Source organism: Nannobrachium achirus (genome assembly GCF_963921795.1).
Source record: "Nannobrachium achirus genome assembly, chromosome: 7".
Lineage (NCBI taxonomy): Eukaryota > Metazoa > Chordata > Actinopteri > Myctophiformes > Myctophidae > Nannobrachium > Nannobrachium achirus.
Genome location: NC_137816.1, coordinates 48,168,666 through 48,191,165, shown reverse-complemented (window position 1 = coordinate 48,191,165; position 22,500 = coordinate 48,168,666). Strand labels below are relative to the sequence as shown.

The 22,500-nt window shown below is 46.3% G+C and overlaps 1 protein-coding gene across 1 annotated transcript in view; it reads left to right on the top strand.

Moving 5' to 3' along the window:
- The window catches only part of nav2a (neuron navigator 2a), a gene marked incomplete at both ends in the record, with an annotated part of 152,021 nt that overhangs the window by 8,419 nt on the left and 121,102 nt on the right, over nucleotides 1-22,500 (top strand). The gene's annotated exons all lie outside the window — the stretch shown is intronic.

Here is a 22,500-nt window from a genome sequence, read left to right as displayed (position 1 = left end):
TGTGTGTGTGTGTGTGTGCCTTCATGCGTGCGTGTGTGCGTGCGTTTGTGTGCAGAGACTGTCTTTCATTAGACCTTTATGAAGGCTCAGTCAACTCTTATCTTGGCTTACAACCACACACCACTGCACCACTGCCAGCCCAGTGCAGAGGTGGATTAATACTTAAGACTCATGCTAATATTGGTTCAGATGATCTCATAGCAAACATACATCCTATCTAGCATCTCTAGACAGACCTTGAACACAGAGAGAAGCTTAAAGAAGGATATTAACTGTATTACATGTCTGGGACGGTGGGGGAATGCCCTTTAGTTGTCTCCTCTGATTTCTCTTCTCTTCTCTTCTCTTCTCTTCTCTTCTCTTCTCTTCTCTTCTCTTCTCTTCTCTTCTCTTCATGCCAGTCCCAGCAGGTGAGAGTGAAAGGCAGGGCATCCTAGCTGTTGTATTGGATTGCTAATGTCCCTTCACCCCTGGAGGACATAGAGTGGCTGGCCTGGGGGTCTGGCTGAATATATTGCTCTTTACCATGACAAAGGCCAGAGAGAAAGGCTGCACTATACACACACATATGTCTTCTCTGGAGGCGCTGTGGGTAAAATCCAGATTTAATGGACTTTGAGAGATTCATTGTTGGGGAGCGTCCATTGTGCCTGGAATTTAAAAGACTAGATTGGACTATATTGCTTTTGATTTACAGTGTAAGGTGAGAGATGGTGTCCTGTTAGGTTCAGTGTGTGAGTGCGGTTCATTCACTGCCTGCTCAGCCTTATGAGTACCAGACTGATAAGATCAAACTTGAATGATCCCAGAGGGGAAATTGCATTGCTAATTGGGTTACGGCAGCCAGCAACAGGATGCACATAGGACGAGCTGTTATACAAAGTATAAAAGCAGACGTGTGATGTGGGCAGTGTCCTCCGCAGAATAAAAATCAATTCTCGACCCAAGAATGCCCTCACAGCATGAAATATGTTTTAAATATCTTTTGGACATGCCTTTACAATTCACAATTTAGCAGGAATCTTATGCAGAGCAACGAAATGCATGTTCGGTGTAAGCTACAAGGATTTTTGGGGGCAAGTAATTATGGCGCTAAGAAAACAAATATGCACAACAGGAATAGCAGGTAGACATCAAACCTACTGTAGCATCTATCTAAATAGCATACTTAGCACAACGTTTGATAAATTATAGTGACTGAGCATGCAGATCTTTTTGGCTGATAACAGTATTGCCAGCAGTGATAAAGGGTGTCAGTGTACCGCTTGGTTATAGCATAAACTCCAGATCACTAATATAGCCCAGAGACTCTCACATCATGACCACCTCTGTCCACTGCTGTATGACCACAAACCTCACACACCTGCTATAAATACACTGTCACTACACTAGCAGCCATTTGTCTTGTCTTGGGAGTGCGGATAAGGAGCTTGTTCCCTTCTATTATAGCTTTATGTATCTTTATACCCACAAGTTTCCAACGTCCCATCGTGCGTTGCGCAGAAGGTGTGCGGCAGTTCCGGCGTCGCAGCCGAGTGTGATCTACAAGCTCACAATCATTGCATCTGCGACGCGACGTGAGCTTGTATGTCAGCTGTTCTCCGGATGTGTCCCACACATCATTCTTTTTTTTTTTTGCACATGCACGTGTGTACACGTCCTCTGTAAAAAAGAAGGAAAGGACCCGTCCTCAAATGCGGTTTCTTAGTTAGGGGGGCGGGGGGATAAGCACTTTCCTTTTTTATTACCTCATTTCTGCTCTAATGCGTCCCTGATCTGATTTTTTCACTTCCTTTGAGGCCGTTGTCCCCTCTTCTTCCTGCGTGAGGTCACGGCTGAAAGACAGAACCATATTCATTACAGTCGGAGCATCTGCTGCTCTCCACGGCTAACATCCATGCTGAGACCTCCCAGAGGTGCCCTTGTCTCTCTCTCTCTCTCTCTCTCACTCTTTCCCCTTTCTCTACTTTACTGCAGTGGTAAAGTGTCCCAGAGTGTCCCACAAACAGGTCGTTGTGACTTGAGTGGTGTCCCTCCCTCTCTCTCTCTCTCTCTCTCTTCCTGGTAGTGGTGGAAAAAGTACTTTACTTTTACTTACTTAAGTAAACGGATCAATACTGCTATGTACTGTAGGAATACTCTGTTACAAGCCCGGAATTCACGATGCACTTCAGTAAAAGGCTGTCCACTCAATATGCCGACGGGCCGCTGTTCCGACTAGCGTCGGCAGGTTAGTTACTCGTCACGGTTACTGAGGTTAGGTTTAGGGTTAGGGTTAGAGTTAGGGTTAGTTTTAGTGTCGGAATACCGGCCCGTCGGCATATTGATGCAGACCCGAGTAAAAGTACGAAAGTGTCTGCATCAAAATGTTCTTAAAGTGCCAAAAGTAGAAAGTGGTCATTGTGTAGAATGTCCTACGTCACAAGTTCAAAATGATTAAAGTCTTAAATTAAAGTTTGAAAATAGCGGATCTACAAGCTCACAAATTGTGAGCTTGTAGATCGGCTATTTTCAAATGCCCGAAGAATATAGGGCTGAATTGGGTAATGCATGTTTTGTAATAACAATCAAATTCTACAAAGTAACTAGTAACTAAAGTTTTCAAATAAATGTAGTGGAGTAAAAGTACAATATTTTCCTCTGAGATGTAGCGGAGTAGAAGTAAAAGTATTGGAAATGGAAATGACTCAAGGAAAGTACAAATAACTCAAAATTGTACTTAAGTTACTTTAAACCACTGCTCCCTGGAGGATTAGAGACAGCAGGAACAGTTAAGACTGACATCATCGAATCTGAATCTGTCCTGGTTTGGACCAGGGCTGGAGGCGTTTATCTATTCTGCATCTAGCATGAGGCAAGGCCCAAATTCAGAGTGAACATTTTTAACTCAAAGCTTCTGGGGGTCCCTGGAACAAAATATTTTAAGATGGGGGTCCGTGGCCAAATGACAAAGTTTGAGAACCGCTCATATTAGGCCGATTCAACAAATGTCTTCTAAATCCTTACGGTTTTCTGAAAAGACTTATGTTGCTATATCAGTGGTTCTCAAACTTGGTCATGTCAAGGACCCCCAAAAGGATACGTATTTGGCCTCGGACCCCCATCTTAAAATATTTTCTTCCGGGGACGCCCAGAAGCAAAGATTTTAGTTAAAAATATTCACTCTGATTTTGGGTCTTGCCTCATGCTAGATGCAGAATAGATACACGCCAGGCTGGAGGTGTGGAGAGGCAGCATGCGAGGCCAGGGAGGTACAGAGGTCACTGCAGGGGGGGGCAGGGATGATGTCACCTGATGACCCGGAGGCCCTATCCCATGGGAGACGGCCTCCGGGTCATCTTCCTCTTAACAGGAGGCTAGTTGACCTTTTACTGCACGGAGGCAACAGAGGGCAAGATGATCTCAGATGATTTCTCACCACAGTTCTGTTGTTGTGAATGTTATTGCGCATTTACTATGAAAACCTGCATCTCCCGTGCGTCAGTCACGCATGCGTCAGTCACGCCTCATGTCACGCTCCATACAGAATATGGCCAAGACCAGGGCGGTAATTTCAGGGAGGCCATGAAGACCATGGCCCCTCAGTTTGGCCTTGTGCCCCTCCAACCAATGCAGAGCATGTGAGCGGAGCGGGAACGAAAGCCGCTCCGCGCTCCAGAGGGCTCTTGTCCCGCTCGCTCGTCGCTCTGGTCGGCCACCGCGCCGCTCCGCCTCCCGCCGTTTTATTATGAGTTGTCTTTATATGAATGCATTTAGTCATGGCTCTGTATTATTGTGCACCTGTAACTGCAGGGAGTTTCCCAGCCACCTCTTATAGCTCTGATTTCAGAGCGCGTGCGTGCGTGCACTCCCTTTCTTTCTCTATGCTTGTTCAGCTGACAGCCTGGCATAGGTGATCTCTAAGCTTCCCCTTAAATCCTAAGGAACCTAAACCTGAGCAGTAAGAGACTAAAGTCTCTCTCTCTCTCTCTCTCTCTCTCTCTCTCTCTCTCTCTCTCTCTCTCTCTCTCTCTCTCTCTCTCTCTCTCCAAATGTACATCCCATCTCAGCTATATTAAGTGATGGCTACCTGTATATGAAATTGTATTAGCCTACATAAATGATCCTCATTTATATAGTTCCTTTATTCAAAGCACTTGTACCTTATGTGAGTTACAGTCGCCCTTTCACACACACACACACACACACACACACACACACACACACACACACACACACACACACACACACACACACACACACACACAATGGAGGCAACCATTCAGCTCATCGGGAGCAGTTAGGGGTTCAGTGTCTTGCTCAAGGACACTTCGACACAAAGCCAAGATGGCCACGATACCATAGTAATGACACATGATCAATTAGTATATTCAACGAAATTCTAAACCTGTCTCCTATGTATTTTAATAATACACGCATGCATCACAAGGCTTATTGCTATCTATGCAGATTTACTTTGAACGCAAGCTGGTCACAGCTGGTACCCATGGCAACCCAGGGCCCAGATGGCACGGTGTGATTCAGAGTGCTGCTGCCGTGAGTTGTGCTTCAGCGCTTCATAATGTAAACTAACTCTGTATCATCAGCATGCATCACATTACACTAATGACTGTCTCCTGAGCAGATCTACACACACACACACAGACACACACACACACACACACACACACACACACACACACACACACACACACACACACACACACACACACAGACACACACACACACACACACACACACACACACACACACACACACACACACACACACACACACACACACACACGGCGAGGATAAAGTCAGATGAAATCGTAGGCTACTACAGGATTAGCATGTTTATATACTAATATACATCTTTAAATATTTATGACAGTCAAATTCAAACTGTCCATTGGAACACATTGAATATCTTGCTTGCCTAATCGCAACAACCCACTGCTACACTACGCCGTGAGGTTGTGGTAGATATCGTAGCTAAATGTTGTTGTTGCTAATCGTGAGGTACCTTGCATGTTATATAATCTGTGAGAAACGTCCGTGTACACATTTTTGCGGTCTATGGGTTTGCTTCTCTGACATCATACTCTGATGTCACTGTGATGTCAGGGGAACCACTCTACCAGAGTGGGTTTGCCGCTCTGACATCACGCTCTGGCTTCACTATGATGTCACACTTAACAGAATACCTTTTATGCCCATATATGGAGTTCCCTGATGTCATCAATATTAATGATGCCCTGTTAGAGAGATCCCTGTGATGCCAGGGGGAACAAATCCCTTTTATGCCCATATATGGAGATATGGAGATCCCTATGATACCAGTGACAATCCCTTTTATGCCCATATATGGTGCTCCCTGATGTGTCCACATCCCTGATGTCCACAAGCCCTGATGTACCTCGCCCTGAGGCGTCTTACTAATATATGGTGATTATACCACATATGTTTCTATGAGTATGATATATCGTGATTATACCACGTATGTTTCTCCGAGGTGGGAGAGTTAGAAGTTAGAGAGAGACGGATAATTAAGACAAAGCTGCAAGTAGGTGAGAAGATAGTAGGTCATTGAAGCTAAGGTTTTAGAGAGCGGGTTAAGGGAAGGAGAGAGAGGAGAATACTGTGGGGAGTCTTAAGTTACATTTCTATGGATACCAAAATCATAAAGCAAAGAGAGAGAGAGAGAGTCAATGAGAACAGTCTATATTTGCCTGGTTCTCCTCTCCATTGCTCTTGTGTGGCCAATCTCTGCCCCCAGCCAGCCCATATGGCCCCCCCCACCCCCCCCAGCACAGAACAGCCAGGCAGCAGAACTACCCCAAAACATTGCCCCCAAACCCTCCTCCCCATGCACCACACCCCATCTTCCCTCCCCGACCCCGAGAACCAGTTGGCGGGGGTCCTCGAAAACAAAGGGTCCCCCCCCCTCCACGGCAGGGGTTAGTCCCCCTATTGTCCCCCTGAACCAGCGAGGTTTATCTCTGTCCTCACAGAGGCAGTGAAAGAGGCCGTATCTCCGGCCCTTTCACTGCTGCAGCGTGTAATGAGGTTGTTCAAAGGATGGCACTAAAATGGTTCAACACGCGCACTAAATGCCGACATATTCTCCGGATCGTACTTTGTCACTAAATCACGGGCTGCTTATAGGAGCTAGGGAGTGAGTGTGTTTAGTAGAGTGGTAGCGGCATCTCATGGAAGGAGGGGAATGTGCTCTGGATCCTCAGCGAGTGATGAGGTGGGCCTTGGATAGTTATTGCAACATTGGCATCTCAGAGATGGAAGCACTGACAGATTTCTTACGAGGCATAAAACATTTATTGCTGACTTGATTTTGAGCCAGTCCAGCCTTCATCAAAACACAAGTTAAAGAGAGTTTGCTGTGTGTATGCAACGCGCCTCCTCATGCCTATGAGTTCATTTAAAGTACACTGCACCAGTAGCTGTTGCATGGACAGAAATATAGGGTGTCAAAATTTTGTACCCAACATTTCTTCTTTTCTGAAACTCATGAATCAAGAAGGCTTATTTGCTGGCAGTACTTTCTTGCTGCATCGGCAGAAAGAATTGCAAACTTAAGCGCATGGTTATATGCAGTGTGTTTATATTTAAACAGTATAGGCTACAGTATATATATTGTTATTTTTTTTTACTTGAGACTCCTGGAAATGATCAGGCATTCCCCCCACTGTGGGAACTCTGTCTAAATGTTGGGCCGGTCCCAACAGTTCCAATCCGGCTTGTAATTTGTGGTCCGCGGCGGGGTGGGTGCACGCAGGGGGTTGGAGTGCGCTCAAACGCCCGAGCAGAGGACATCCCGCGCTGCGGACATGCACACATGCGGGGCCTCTCTATACTCACGCTCATTCATACACACACACACACACACACACACACACACACACACACACACACACACACACACACACACACACACACACACACACACACACACACACACACACACACATGCTGTATATAAATACACACTGCAGTGCTGCAATACATTGTGGGACATGGCTGATCAGAGAGTGGACTGTTGCCTTTGTGTGGTGTTTTTAGGAGGGGGGGGGGGGGTATGACATGTTTTTATACCATAAAGAAAGCACAGGGACCAGTTAAACTAAATAAACATTAGCGACAGTTCAGTTTGGTTGGACATGTGTGTGTGTGTAAATGTACTTTACACCACTGCACGCACGCACGCACACACGCACGCACGCACGCACGCACACACACACACACACACACACACACACACACACACACACACACACACACACACACACACACACACACACACATACATTCAAGTAAAGTACAAAAAAAAGTAGATTTTTATTTTGTACTTTACTTGAATGTTTCCAATTTCCAATACTTTTACTTCTACTCCACTACATCTCGGTCCAAATATTGGGCTTTAACTACATTTTGATGCCAATACTTTCGTACTTTGTATGCACGTGCATGCGAGTGTTTGTTCGAGGACTCAAACCACACACATTCACACACACATGCTGGCCTTCAGAGCCGCTCTGCTCTTATGAAGCACATACTCTTCTATTTGCCCCTTCCATGTCTTTGGTTTTGTGTGTGTGTGTGTGTGTGTGTGTGTGTGTGTGTGTGTGTGTGTGTGTGTGTGTGTGTGTGTGTGTGTGTGTAGGTGGGGCGGTGGGGTGTAAGGTTAAGAGTTCTGCCCTCTCCCCCCCCATCCATCCGTATGACGGACACACGGCCAGTTGGAGGTTCACTGAAGAGCGGTGGCACAATGGGTAGCCGTGGGCGTCCCATGGAGGGAGGGAGGGAGGGAGGGAGGAAAGTGTGTGGTGGGGGGTTCTCCTCCTCTAACCCCTCCTCTCCTCCTCCTCTCTCTCTCTCTCTCTCTCTCTCTCTCCTGCTACACCTCCTCTCATTGCCCATAGCGTTTTGGTTTGGTTTGAGGCTGCAGCTCCCTTTTCTACGAGGCCGGGGCAGCTTGGACGCTCTTGCTCCACGCTGGTCTCCTGCAGTTTGTTTTTCCTCACTCCCTCCTCCTGAGCCCTGAGTGGGAGGAGAGAAAGAGAGAGAGAGAGAGAGAGAGGAGAGAGAGAGAGAGAGAGGGGAGGTTGGAGGTGCTGAGTGAGTGTGTAGCGTGGGCCCCAGGCAGCCATACAGTCCTGCTGCTGAAGCTAAGGAAGAGCATCTGACTCTCTCTGGATTATTTTGCTGCTCTATTGGCGGAGCGGTTACGGTGGAGCAGGGTTGTTGGATGCTGGTCCAGTCATGCGGTGGTGGTGGTATTTCTCCCACACTTCTTCTCTGATGATGATGATGGCTCACACACAGCTGTGTCTGGCCCTCCAGCAGCAGACCTGAGACAGGTGTCTGTTGGTAGACAGACAGACAGACAGACAGAAGAAGGAAGGACTGAAGATGAGTCTGATGCTGTGTCGCTGGGAACAGAATAACTTCACCATGAAACTGGTAGGCCAAACACTTCTGGATTGATTGAACGTACAAATGCAACGTACAATTGTTTTCCTTATAGTAGCTGTTTTAGTGACTGAAACGTGGTTGATGAAGTTGTGTCAACGCCGGGTCGGTTTGTTGATGAAAAGCTCGACAACGTGCTGTTCCTGTACAGCTTTCAGTGTTTCTATTTTTAATAAGGAGAGTTTTGTTTTAACTGAGGTAGGAAAGCTGAGCATGAGTTGGAAGTCTTCAGGTGGGATTAGGACAGACCGGTGCGGAGTTAAGCCATCAAACCTCTACCTCTGAAGGACACATGCCTGTGTGTGTGTGTGTGTGTGTGTGTGTGTGTGTGTGTGTGTGTGTGTGTGTGTGTGTGTGTGTGTGTGTGTGTGTGTGTGTGTGTGTGTGTGTGTGTGTGTGTGTGTGTGTGTGTGTGTGTGTGTGTGTGTGTGTGTGTGTGTGTGTGTGTGTGTGTGTGTGTGTGTGTGGCTGTGTGTGCGTGCGCGTCTGTGTGTGGTGTCACATTGCAAACATTACACAGTAAGTGTTGAGTGTGCAAAATGCACCCACCCCCCCAGTCTAACCTGATGCTAGTTCAGCTTTGATGTCTACATGGAAAGTTAACAGTAGGTTTAACAACACCAAACCATGTGACCACAGCGATTTGCATGAAACAGCACCTGTGTGTGTGTATTTGTGTGTGTTGATCTGCTGCTAATAGTCATAGGAATGATTGACAGAAAAAGAAGCGGGCAGACAGACGGACAGACAGACAGAGACAGACAGACAAGGCAGACATACAAAATACAGGCAGACAAACATATCGGCTAGACAGTAGACACCTGACATAACCACACACACACACACACACACACACACACACACACACACACACACACACACACACACTCTCTCACACACTTTAAAGCGAACTAAACGCATGCGGTTCCGCATTATTTCCCTCTGTTTGGCGTGACAGACTGTACATAAATACTGGGGATGTGGGACATGCTGATAACAACATGGCGGTTAAGGTATTGTACATATACAGTATAGCACTCACATTATCACACCTCAACATTGTACAGTAGTTAGTTACCGGTAGTTACTTGTTCATTCACTATGAACTTTTTAAATGAAACCGTCAAACCGACTTATAGAAAGGATAGGCATAAATAAGCTTTGAGCTTCAGCCTATACCTTTTCGATCTACCAGAAAGAAAATGTTGGATTACGACGTGAAATGTGTTGTGATAATGTTGATCACGTCGCGGTGGGATCTTGCCCTTAATGTCGTGGCACACTGCTGTGTTTTTTCATCCAAATGGGAGCGAATTTCGGAGCACGTAAATAAAGATATCACCGTCACGTTATGTCAATCACGTTTGCACACTGCAAATTTATTTTCGGACCACTGGGTCCCTTGCTCTCTCTCTTTGACCTGAAAAATGCATTTTGCAACGAAAAAACGCAGCAGTGTGTAGCCAGCTTTACTGGATCAAAACAAACTAAACTAAACTAAAAACTTAGTTTATTGACACAATTGTATAACACATTGGGTCCAAACAGTAAAACGGAAATGAATGAGTACATTCAGACAGGAGACCAGATATAGACAATGGACAAAGCTCAGTGCTGCTCAATGTGGAGGAAATTACATTGTAAAATGGTTGTTGATCGCAAGGTTTAGATGAAATGGCAAGTACCTGTGAACACTGCATTTAAATGCTCTCTTGCGTGCTCTCTCTCTAACATTTAACATTATTAAACACCTTTTACGGCGCACGACAATAGTGATCATTTGCAAAACAACCCAGTGAAATACTGTAATTGCGCTCGTAAAAACAGACTCCCTCTCTCTCTCTCTCATTTGCCTTTCTGGCCATATCTCTCTATCTGTCTCTGCGTGGGTGCACGGTGCTTATCTCCATCCACTCGTGGATTACAGAGGAAGGAGGAAGGGGAGATGGAGAGGAAGAGGAGGTGATTACTGGAGTCTACAGAGGAGCTGATAACACAGCCTTTTTAATTACACACCGCTGACCCCCACGCTACTCCTCGGCAGACAGCAGACCGCTAGGGCATGGGGTCAACAACGTGTGTGTAAAGAGAGGGTTGTGTGTGTAGGTTAGGGGGGTTGGTGTATATGTGTGTGAGTGAGAGAAAAACTGATTACACACACACACTTGACCATGTGGATGCATTTTGCGAAATGAAATTGACCTTTTCCTACTTCATGAAGTGAAGTCAATGTCTATGATCCACTCTCCAATAATAAAAACCTATTGATTATCTGATATTGATGAAGGGCCCTTCTGTGAGCTTATGGGATCTGCACTGACTGCGGCATATCAATCAAACTGCATTAATACTAACACACACTGGCTTCCTACCGGGGAAATTACCAGAATCCTCAAATGATCATCAAAAAGCAGCCAACACAGAATAACCAAATCACAGAAAACAAAGATGTCTCACTTCGTCTTTTGAGCGATGTTTATTTTTGCAATATTTTAGTGCTACCCTGTTTTATAATAATGAATTGCATTTTTATAGCACTTCTCCAAGTGCTCAAAGCTCTTTACAATGGTCCATTCATTCATACATTGGGAGGTGAAGCGGTGAACAGTCGAAGCCAGCGTCCTCAATTCCCACAACTCCCATCTTTTCATTTGAACTCATGTGACCTGTCTAGGTTGTACATTCTCTATGATATGAGTGTGTGCATTGCATGTGTGTGTGCGTGCGTGTGGGAAAACGCACACAAACCGAAAAGCGCCCAAAGTGGATTCCAGAAACTTTGTGGGTTCCTTTATGGGGGTCTAAATTGACCCAGACAAGTCTGTAACTCTGACAGTTGACAACCATTTGTATACTGTCAGAGTTAAGGGGAGACCTTGAAATGTATAAGTTTGAGAAACACTGCACTATGCGACACACAGTCCATATAGTATCACAGTGAGAGCCTGTCAGACAGGACCAGAGAGAGAGAGGGAACCCACAGCAGACCATCTGCCTGCTGTACGGCCTCCGTGTCCTCCTCTCTGCCCCGCTGCACCGCAGCTCTTTCATGTGGCTCCGCACAGAGCAAGCGCAGACATGAGGGCTCGTTTAGACTCGGCCTGCACCGGCCCGCTTCAGCACTCTGTGGGCTGAAGCCACTTGAGAGAGCTGTGTGTGTGTGTGTGTGTGTGTGTGTGTGTGTGTGTGTGTGTGTGTGTGTGTGTGTGTGTGTGTGTGTGTGTGTGTGTGTGTGTGTGTGTGTGTGTGTGTGTGTGTGTGTGTGTGTGTGTGTGTGTGTGTGTGTGTGTGTGTGTGTGTGTGTGTGTGTGTTGTAACAGAGAACAGAGAGAGAGAGAGAGAGAGGGAGAGAGAGGGAGTTGAGGATGATAAGGGACTCAAGGGAGGCTCTACATCCTGCAAAACCAGCCACCATGGACTCATGCTGGGGCTAGCGGAGTAGAGTTCTGCCTGGGGCTGGCCTGTGGTGACAGGCAGCGGTGGCTGTGGTTGTTTGTGTGTGCGTGCTGCGTGCATGCATGCATGCGTGCATGTGTGCGCGTACTTCTTGTGTGTGTGTGTGTGTGTGTGTGTGTGTGTGAGCGAGATAGAGCAAGCGAGAAAGCAAATCTCCCTCTCTCTGTGGAGACTAGTAACATTAGAGGAGCGTGTATGTTTGAAGATATGAATATATTAAACCATATTTGGAAACACGTTTTTTTTAAAATCTATTTCTTAACTACATTGATTGCTCAGCTGCCGTATCAGCCCAAGGGGAGATAACTGACCATTGCCAGTGCAAGCTTATCTCCCACTGTGTCCTTCCATCACTCCCTTCAACCCAGGGACATATTAGGCCTATACTGTTTATAGCAGGGGTCTTCAACATTTTCAGGCCAAGGACCCCTTAGTTGAGAGAGATGAAGCAGGGAACCCCACAACCTGTTCATAGATTCCATATAGTTTCATTGTTTGACAGCACAATCATCAGTGTATTTTGGATTCATGTCAATTTGTGGGTTCAGATATTCAACCACTTGAACTGTCAATACTTAATAAACTTGACCTTTCACTCTGTACTTAGTCTGCTCTTTTTCCCCTCTATACCAAAGGTCTTTGCTGAAAATAGCCGATCTACAAGCTGCGAGGTGTTGTGTGCTTGTAGATCTGCTATTTTTGGCTAAAGTTCTCAGAATATTGACACCAGGGTTCAAGTGGTTAATATAAAATAGGGGGAAAAAGTTTCTATCACTCAAACATTTGGAGGACCCCCTGTAGTATCTCTGAGGACCCCTTGGGGTTCCGGACCCCCTGTTGAAGACCCATGGTTTATAGTATACAGAGCACAACACAGCAGTTGCCGGCCCAGACAGAGTCGGCAGTGGCCCCCATGGTCGCGGGCAGCGCGTCACTCTGTTGTCATATCACGCACGGGTATTGATTTCTAATAAACCATCTGGCTGTGTGTGTGTGTGTGTGTGTGTGTGTGTGTGTGTGTGTGTGTGTGTGTGTGTGTGTGTGTGTGTGTGTGTGTGTGTGTGTGTGTGTGTGTGTGTGTGTGTGTGTGTGTGTGTGTGTGTGTGTGTGTGTGTGTGTGTGTGTGTGTGTGTGTGTGTCCACTGAATGCTGAGACAGCTGAGAGGATATAGCTTCCATTAAGAAACATAAACAGGAGACAAATTGGGTTTTGTGATCTGGTTGCCCCATGTATCAATGTCTCAATGTGTGTTTTAACACGTTAGGCATGACAGGGGAAGAAGTGGGATACATTTTATTAATATATATATCTCTGTGATAATCCCCAGCACGCACACGCACACGCACACGCACATGCACACGCACACGCACACACACACACGCACACACACATACATAAATACTGAATTTCCCCCTTGGGATAATGAAGGTATCTATCTACCCACAAATACAGTATACACAAATAAATCTGCACACATGCCAATCTCAGTTTTCCACTTTCTGCGTTCTTGGTTCAGATTGTGTGTGTGTGTGTGTGTGTGTGTGTGTGTGTGTGTGTGTGTGTGTGTGGGGGGGGGGGTGTCTATCTACCTACCCATCCATCCATCCTTAACTCTTCCCATAAGCCATCTGGAGGGTGGGCTCAGCTGGGCCGGAGGCGAAGTGTTGCCACATGTCACCCCCACCCCCTCCATCTCCCCCAGCCCTGTAGCATCGTCGAGCATCATCATGGCTATAGCATAGCTGCTGGCCCATCAGCAGAGAGGTGCAGGGAGAGGGGTGTCGCACCAAATTCTGGGCCCTGGGTACAAGGATTCACTGCGGCCCCCCCATGAATGTTCTTCATAGGGGGAGGGGGTTTAACCCATTTAGACTGGGAATGCATTATTACGCATTATTTTGTGCTTTAACTTTTGAAAATTCGTGAACAAGTCTTTGAATATTTCAAATCCTTCTAACGTTTTTTTGAAAAACCGATGTTTCTAGGTGCTCAAACCTTTTCATGTGAAGGACCCCCAAAATGATATGTATTTTGCCATGGAGCCCCATCTCAAAATATTTAGTTCCAGGGACCCCCCAGAAGCAAAGTTTTAGTTACAAATGTTTGCATAAAAAATACTTATATTCAAATGTTTGCACACATTTTCACGACTTTTCAAAAATAGCAGATTTACAAGCTTGCAGCGTGGCACTCGGTGCCGCGCTGTGAGCTTGTATATCTACTATTTTTCAATAGCTAAAGTATAAAATAATTAAGGCCCCTCCACCTTGGGCCCTAGTCTCACTTTTCCCCCCTGGTGAGGTCCCTGTGCAGGGATTTTCTTATAGGGTGGTATAGGCAGAGAGAGAATGCATGTTTATCAGTGTGTGAACGTGGGGTAGGATAATGCATCCGCATGGCAGACGTGGGGATTTCAGGGGGCCCTGGGCCATGGAAAACCCCAGATCACATTCACATTGGCTGTGGGTCTCTGGGCAGAGCAGATTTATATATTTCTATTATTTTGGGGGGACTTTTCTTGCATTTATTGATGGTTACAGCATAGAGAGACAGGAAACGGAGAGAGAGAGTCGGAGAGTGACCTGCAGAAATGGTCAACGGGAATCAAACTCACTGTCTGGCATTAGAGCCTATGGGGTTCGCACCTAGGCTGTCTGCGCCCCAATGTGCAGATTTGAAGAGGAAAAGGGAAACAAGAAATGGTAGACCATACAACCTTAACCCTATAGCACGGACACTTAATATGCAAATCACATCCGAGAATATTAACGAGGCCATTGGGACAAAATGTAATTAAGTGTGGATCTGTGTGTGCACTGACATGGCAGTGGGGTCCACTGACATGGCACTTATTTGAGTACCACTGGTATACACTACCAGAGGAAATCTCTGCTTTGAAGTGAGCTCATCTGCGTGTTGCACAACTTACAGGCTGCTTGAGTAACAAGGATGAAAGCTGAGGTGTTTGTGTGTGTGTGTGTGTGCGTGCGTGTGTCTGTGTGCGCGCGCATATTTGCATGTGTGTGTGCATGCATTTGTGTGATGTACAGTGCCAGGTGTGCAGTAGGGGGCCAGGACAGGGGCCCCTGGGAGGTGTTTATCTGTTACCTCCGGAACAGTAGCATCCATCATGTCTACGTTATCCGCCTGAACAACAGGAGCGGGGGGGGGGGGGGGGGGGGGGGGGTTACAGAGAGGCTCCCCTGAACTCATCTATGCACCCAAGGTGCCTGGAGATGTGTTGGAGGCAGAGGTGAAGACAAGACAAGGGGTGGGTGGGAAACTCTGGAGGTCAGCGCCATTATTGCGGGGGGACAGGGAGGGAGGGAGGGACTGAGTCAGGGTGGCTGACTCAGAAACCAAGATACCTAGAGAGAGAGAGAGAGAGAGAGAGAGGGAGAGAGAGAGAGAGAGAGTGAGGGTGGTAATTTGAAGAGTGAAAAGGTATGTGAAGCCTCAGTGCCTCTCCGAGGGGCTGATAGAGAGCGAGGGAGAAGAACGGAGGTGTAATCCAAGGACAGATAATCCACAGTGTAGTGACAGAGTGTGGTACTACGGACAAAGTTCAGGGCCAGCAGATGTGGAGAAGAACAGGGCAGTCAGTGTAGCTGGGCTATAGTCACCGTGTTGACAGTACAAAGACAGCGCTAACAACCCGGTCCCTGGGCGTTCTGGATGTTTTTGGGAGCTCCCAGATGACCTATTTGCCTCTTCGGGCCAACTGAACCCCCCAGGTGTGAGACCCTCCCAGCATGCCAGTGTGTGTGGACCTCAGGGTTCCTGTCCGGGACCACAGTCGATCCTCCTGTGAGCACTACAAAATGGTAAGAGACCAGAGAGATGGAGAGAGAAGAGATTGTAACGTTATCATAATAGCCATACAGGGCAGAGTCCCAACCGCCATGGGGTTTGGGTGGACAACAAAGATGTGTAAGCATATGTATGGACTTGGTTAGTTCATGGCGTTGAGCAAGAGAGTGGAAGATGAAAGAGGGAGCGAGCCTAAAATAGGCGGGTCTGAGGTCAAGTCAGGTCTTACACAGCCAATCAGGAGGCCTGGCCTATTTATAGAGGAGAGGAGGTACACTACACGCAGGCCAGAGGCAGGTATTAGGCTGTCTGCGAATGCATATCTGTTTAAAGACACTACTATTCAAAGATTATCTTACGCGGGAAACTAACAAACGTTGTCCTTTGATGTTCAACACACTTCAACTTCGGTGTCTGATTGTACTACGTTTCCCAGCATGACTTTTGACGGCCCCCGCAGGAATAGTGAAAATACAACACGAAACAATTCATGTCCTTTTGAGAGGATTAGAATGTAAACAGACAGGATTAAAGGCTGGGATGTTTCTTTAACTGCTGGACATGGTACTGCTTGCCAACATGCCTTGTAAACTCTTGGATATCTTTAGAACGATGTGTGACTGTCTACCAGAAAGTCGAGACCCAAAGGAGGGTCGCAGGACACCGCGGGCATAATTCCAGTCCTAACCAGTTGGGGAAACTGCCGCTTTAGAGCATAGACCACGAGAAAGAAAACATCTGCGTTTCACTATAGCTTTGCTTCTGAAGTTCAAAAGTTTACTCTGGCTTTGAAAAGGTACAGGAGAAGAAAAGCAGTGTTATCGGAGCGTGTCCATGGTCCACTCGGCCCTCGGTTCAGTACCATTACCTGCTATTACCCTTACCTAGCCAGAACCTTTTAAGATCCCCAGACCAAAGAGCCAAAGCTTCTCGTGAGAGATAGCGCTTTACGGCAACGTTGTGCCTCTCCCTCAGTTTCATAGATCAGTTCATAATGGCGTGTGAAGTGTTTTGTATGCTTTTGAGGTTTTTCACTGGACCCTGTCAGTAACGAGGCTAATTGTCACGTTAGTTATCGAGGGGAACTGGCCTGGAAAGGCAACTATAGCTCTGTCCAAGTACAGTATATGTAATAATGTGAGAACTATAGAAACGTCATTGTGCTGTACGCACACATGAACATAACTTTGACTTCAGAGAGCTCGAATGGAAAGCGGGAAAAGTGTTGTAGTGGTTAAGCTGTCCATCTTTGTAGCTACATTTGTTCTTGCTGGTCGGTTTGAATCCTACCTGGCTATTGTACTTCCCCTATGCTGGGTCTCTCTGTGAAGCTTACCTGCCATTTGTGTCATCAAGGCCAACACAATGTGGAATCCCTACTTTCTTTAGATAACAAAAAGACAAGATGCAATACATACAATCTTATTGCACAGTAAATCCTCAGTGATAATTTAACTCGGAAGAGTGTACAAAAGGAACCAAAAGGACCCACCGGTCCAGAATGGAATCCTCGCTTTCTTTAGATGAAACCCAAATGGATCCAATGGTGGAGAACTGTGGAATGATTTTGGAATGATTCTGGTTTAATGACATAAGAGGATAGAAAGGTATTGTGAAACGTACAGATGGTGGTATTATGGTTGCAGTCTGTTCTGTGGTGTTTGCTTAGTAAACAGCGTTCCACTTACAAGTCACTGTTTGACAAACAACAGCAGAGAGATGAAAGAGGCAGAGATTCCAAAGAGTTGTTGGTCTTGGTGAGTGACTTCTCATTTCCTATAGAATCACGCAGGCATGCATACGCACGCACGCACGCACGCACGCACGCACACACACACACACACACACACACACATTCACCATCACATATGCTGCACACATAGAACCACACACACAGGCTGTCACAGTCCCAAACCTCAGCTTGTGCTGTAATCAGCGGTTGTCCTGATGTTTTGTGACTTGGGCCCAAACTTGGCCTAAAGCCTCCTCTTTAAACACAACACAACACAACACAACACAACACAACACAACACAACACAACACAACACAACACAAATCATTGTAGTGGAGTAAAAGTACAATATTTGCCTCTGAGATGTAGTGGAGTTGATGTGTAATTACTGACAAAGTAAAACATACCTTATTACCATTTAGTGTGAAACCTTGCAGTTCATGTCTGTCCGAGAAGTACTGTACTTGTGTAAATGTACTGCACTTAGTTACTTTCCACCACTGAAAAACACGACACAGCCCAACATAATAAAATACTACTCCCCTCCAGAAAAGTCCCTGTCAACAAAAGGGCAGGGCTCAGCGTGGTTCCCCCGGCTCTTGTCGCTCCATCTCTCTGCAGGGGACGGCCTGTGTGCGTCACACAGGACCACCACCCTCTGGGTGACACACTGGGCCATGAGTCAGCAGGCCTGGCTGTACCCAGCATATAGGACACTGGATGTGGAGCGCCAACGATGGCCTGTGGTGACACTCAGCACAGTCTGCAGTGTTCAGTTAACTCTTAAGAGTTGCAAATGGATGTCTGTGTGTGTGTGTGTGTGTGTGTGTGTGTGTGTGTGTGTGTGTGTGTGTGTGTGTGTGTGTGTGTGTGTGTGTGTGTGTGTGTGTGTGTGTGTGTGTGTGTGTGTGTGTGTGTGTGTGTGTGTGTGTGTGTGTGTGTGTGTGCGTGCGTGCGTGTGTGTGTGACGTGTGTGTGTGTGCCTGTTTTGCATCTATCCATTGTATGTGTATGTTTTTTGTGACCGGTCGCATTTAGTATGAAAACCTGCAGATCATGTCTGTCTGTCCGTCCGTCCGTCCCTCATGTCACGCTCCATATATGGCCTAGATCCCTGATGTCATCAGTATTAAGCCCATATCTGGGAATGCCCATATATGGACATATTGTGTCAGTCCCATGATAACCTAGCCTCGTAAACCAGTCTCTTCCTGCCTTCATTCGATTGCGAAGATGGGAGGAGTCAGTTTACTAGGCTAATGATAACCTTAATATTAAGCCCATATCTGGGAATGCCCATATATGGACATACGTATTGTGTCAGTCTCTGTAGTTTCAGCGCGACCTTGCCCTTTAGGGCGTACTTACTGGTATTTAATAACGGTAACGATAGAGACACAACGCTGTCTGGATGTCCTTGTGTGTGTGTTGGGTGGAGGGTGCTGTGCAGTGGTGTGTGTGTGTGTGTGTGTGTGTGTGTGTGTGTGTGTGTGTGTGTGTGTGTGTGTGTGTGTGTGTGTGTGTGTGTGTGTGTGTGTGTGTGTGTGTGTGTGTGTGTGTGTGTGTGTGTGTGTGTGTGTGTGTGTGTGTGTGTGTGTGTTGGGGGGGGGGGTTGTGGTGGGGTACAGTGGGGCGTGTGTGAGAATTCACAAAACACTGTTGCTTGTTGACGTGTCGTTACTTTCTAACAGCAGCCACAAAGAGATGTCACATCTATGTTGTTCCTATGCGGGTTTAGTACTCGCCGCTACCTGCTGTATATTTTGTACTTGGAGGAAGTGGGGGTAGAGTTTAGCTTAGCTCTGGTCCATAGCGTTAGAAGGAGTTCCGTTTAACGCTATAGGACCGATGAGCCTGTGTGCTCACAACCACGATAGTCCAGGCTGCTTTCCTTTGTGGGAACACTCAGAGCCCCCACCTCACGTCTAAAATACACTTTTTGGCCTGAAATTTCGCCGGGATTTTTTTTTTTTTAGTTTACTGCGCTCTCTTGCGAACTTGTCAATAGAAAAAAAAATACCAGATTCTATTTGCCAAAAAGTGTATATAAGACGTGTAGATATGTAGCTTTCAACAGCGTACGTGAGTAGCAAAAGTGTATTTTTTATTTTTACTTAAGACGAGAGGCTGAGCAGCCTGGGGTATGAGTGCAAGGGCTCATCCGTGACGTAGCGCTAAGGAGAACTCCTTCAACGCAATGGACCAGAGCCAAGTTCATCTGATAAACTTTGTTGGCAAAATGGTCAACATTTAAGTCGATACGTGAGGTTCAGAGGCAAGGCTTATTTTTTGCAAATCAACACAGTTTTATAAATGCTGATATGTGCTAGCCTAGCCAGCTAGACATCCCCACACATGTTAAACCTATGGTTAAAACAAGGAGGGGATCTATACTGCAGTTACTAGTTAGCTGCATTAGTATATAGGCTGGCCCCAGGCTAGATATGTGCAGGGCAGCACATGACTGACAGGTCAGGCGCTGACTCAAGTCCCATCAGTGTCAGAGACTGCAGATGAATCAGGTAGGGATGTCCCTTGACCCTAAACCAATTTACTGTACAGCTTCTAAAAAAAGGCTGCTATGGCTAGTCAATGAATGAGAGGTTCCAGGGTTACTGGCAATACAACGGGGAAGGGAATTTCCCTGTTCATTCAATGTGACTGTTTTCCAAAACTCCCAGCCTGTCCTACACAGTTGAATCTGCCTATAGAGACAGTTGGACTTTCTTGATAATATATCATGTTACAACATGGTCACTATATGGATCAGGGCTCCATATTTCTTAATATTGAGGATATTGAGGATTATTTCACGTCTTGTATGATGTTCTATAGATCCACATGTCTGATATGGGAGGTGGAAAAACCTCTGTTTAGAATAGTAATTCGGTGACATTCTGTCAGCGTTCATTTCTTGTGCATAGACGGACAAAACCTCTGCACACCTACGACAGGTGCGTCAGTAATTACCAAGCTATAGGGTTGATAAACGTGGAAGAAAACCCTCCTCCTGCCCATGTCTTCAAATATGAACTACCAGTTGCCAGTGTTTATTAAAGAGCTGGAGAGCTGGGAGATCCCTAGCCTGGTAAACCATCCTGGTCACATGAACTGGCACTTGGGGCCAGGCGGGTCTGCAGAAGACTCATGATAACGTGAACTAACGTGACTGACCGGGATGGTCTACCACCAGGCTAGGAGATCCCTGTTAATGAACAAACCCTCTAATGCAGTGTTTCTCAAACATTTACATTTCAAGGTCTCCCCTTAACTCTGACAGCATACACATGGAACCAAATGGTTATATTGTTAGAGTTACAGACTTGCTTGGGTCAATTTAGACCCCCATAAAGGAACCCACAAAGTCCCTGGAATCCACTTTGAGAACCACTGCTAATGCAGTGATTACTATCAGAAGATAAAGCTTTGAGTTTATCAGACATTTTTTTTTTTTAGTTTTAACCAAAAATATCACTTACCCTACCTTCAAGTCCTAAATGTGAATAGTTCTTCCCCCACTGCTCTGGTCACCCCTAGGCTCCTTGACCTCCTGTGTTTCCTAGCTCTGTGAATGACAGCTACCCATTTCACCTGGGTTTTAATTACACTGCAAAGCCTTCAATTTACCTGCCTGAAACTTCTTCAAAGGAATCTCTCTCTCTCTCTCTCTCTCTCTCTCTCTCTCACTCACACTCACACACACACACACACACACACACACACACACACACACACACACACACACACACACACACAGCCGTCCACACTCACGCACACTTTCCTGGCCCAGCTGAGTGTGTGTGAATTGAGAGCATATACTCACTGATGGGCAGAAACCTTGTATCTCCATCTCCAAGTTTCAAATTCGCACCTTTTTTCGTAAAGTAAAGCCCTGCTTCATCATACAAGACTGTCAGATCTACAAGCACACAACGCCTCGCAGTGCGATTCATTGCGTGCTTGTAGTTCGGCTATCTCCACTATCTTAAATAATAAATATGAAACGAACGGTTTTGGACATACAATGTTTCCACCCGACAACAACGATATATCCTAATCCGTCGCTGGCATGCAGGCTGCCTCAGCACTGTGTGACTCACGTATTTTAGAGGAGCGTGTTTGTGTTTGGATTGGTTTGTCCCACGCACCAAGGCAGCGTGCGTGTGTGTGAGAGTGTTATATTCTCTCTCATGTCAGCCGGCACTTCAGATTTTTAATATTCAGCAGTTTACACTTTAGCGGTATGCATCAAAATGCTGTATGACTGAACGGGTAGGAGAGATGATTACACATACATACAAAGGGAGCTATATTTCCAGTAATGTGGAAATAAAGGCACCTTCACTTTCATTTGAAACATTAAAATCCCCATACACTTAAAAGTACCCTTATGATGATTCTTTTACACTTTCAGAGTTAAATTCACACTCGGGATTTCAATGCCCTGGCCCTTCAAGAGGTTGCTCCAAAAACATTTGCTTTGCCTAATTAATGTGTAGTGTGTGCGTCTGTGTTTCCATATGTTTGGGTGTCTGTGTCTTGTGTCTGTCTGCGTGCGCATGTGTGTGAGCCTGTGTGTGTGTGAGAGAGAGAGAGAGAGAGAGAGAGAGAGAGAGAGAGAGAGAGAGAGAGAGACTAATTATGAAAGAAGCTATTCAGATTATTCTGATGCTCCCCCCACCTCCCCTCCCCAGCATTTGAAGGGCCTTTTCTCGTCCCCAGAGGATGATGTCAGCCGAGGCCCCATTGAAAATGGCCCACCGCGGTCTCTCTCTCTCTCTCTCTCTCTCTCTCTCTCTCTCCCTCTCTCTCTCTCTCTCTCTTCCTCTCTCTCTCTCCCCCCAGATGAATGCCCCTCTTGCCCCAGGACAATGGCCCCTCTCAATTTGAATACCACGCGGATACAACGCCAGCCTGGCCGTCCTTCCCCAACACAAAAGAAAAAAAGAGCAGAGACTGCTGTGCTGCCGTTCAGCGCAGTTTATTTATTTTATTAGGGAGTCGTAAAAATGTTGGCCCCTGATCATCACCT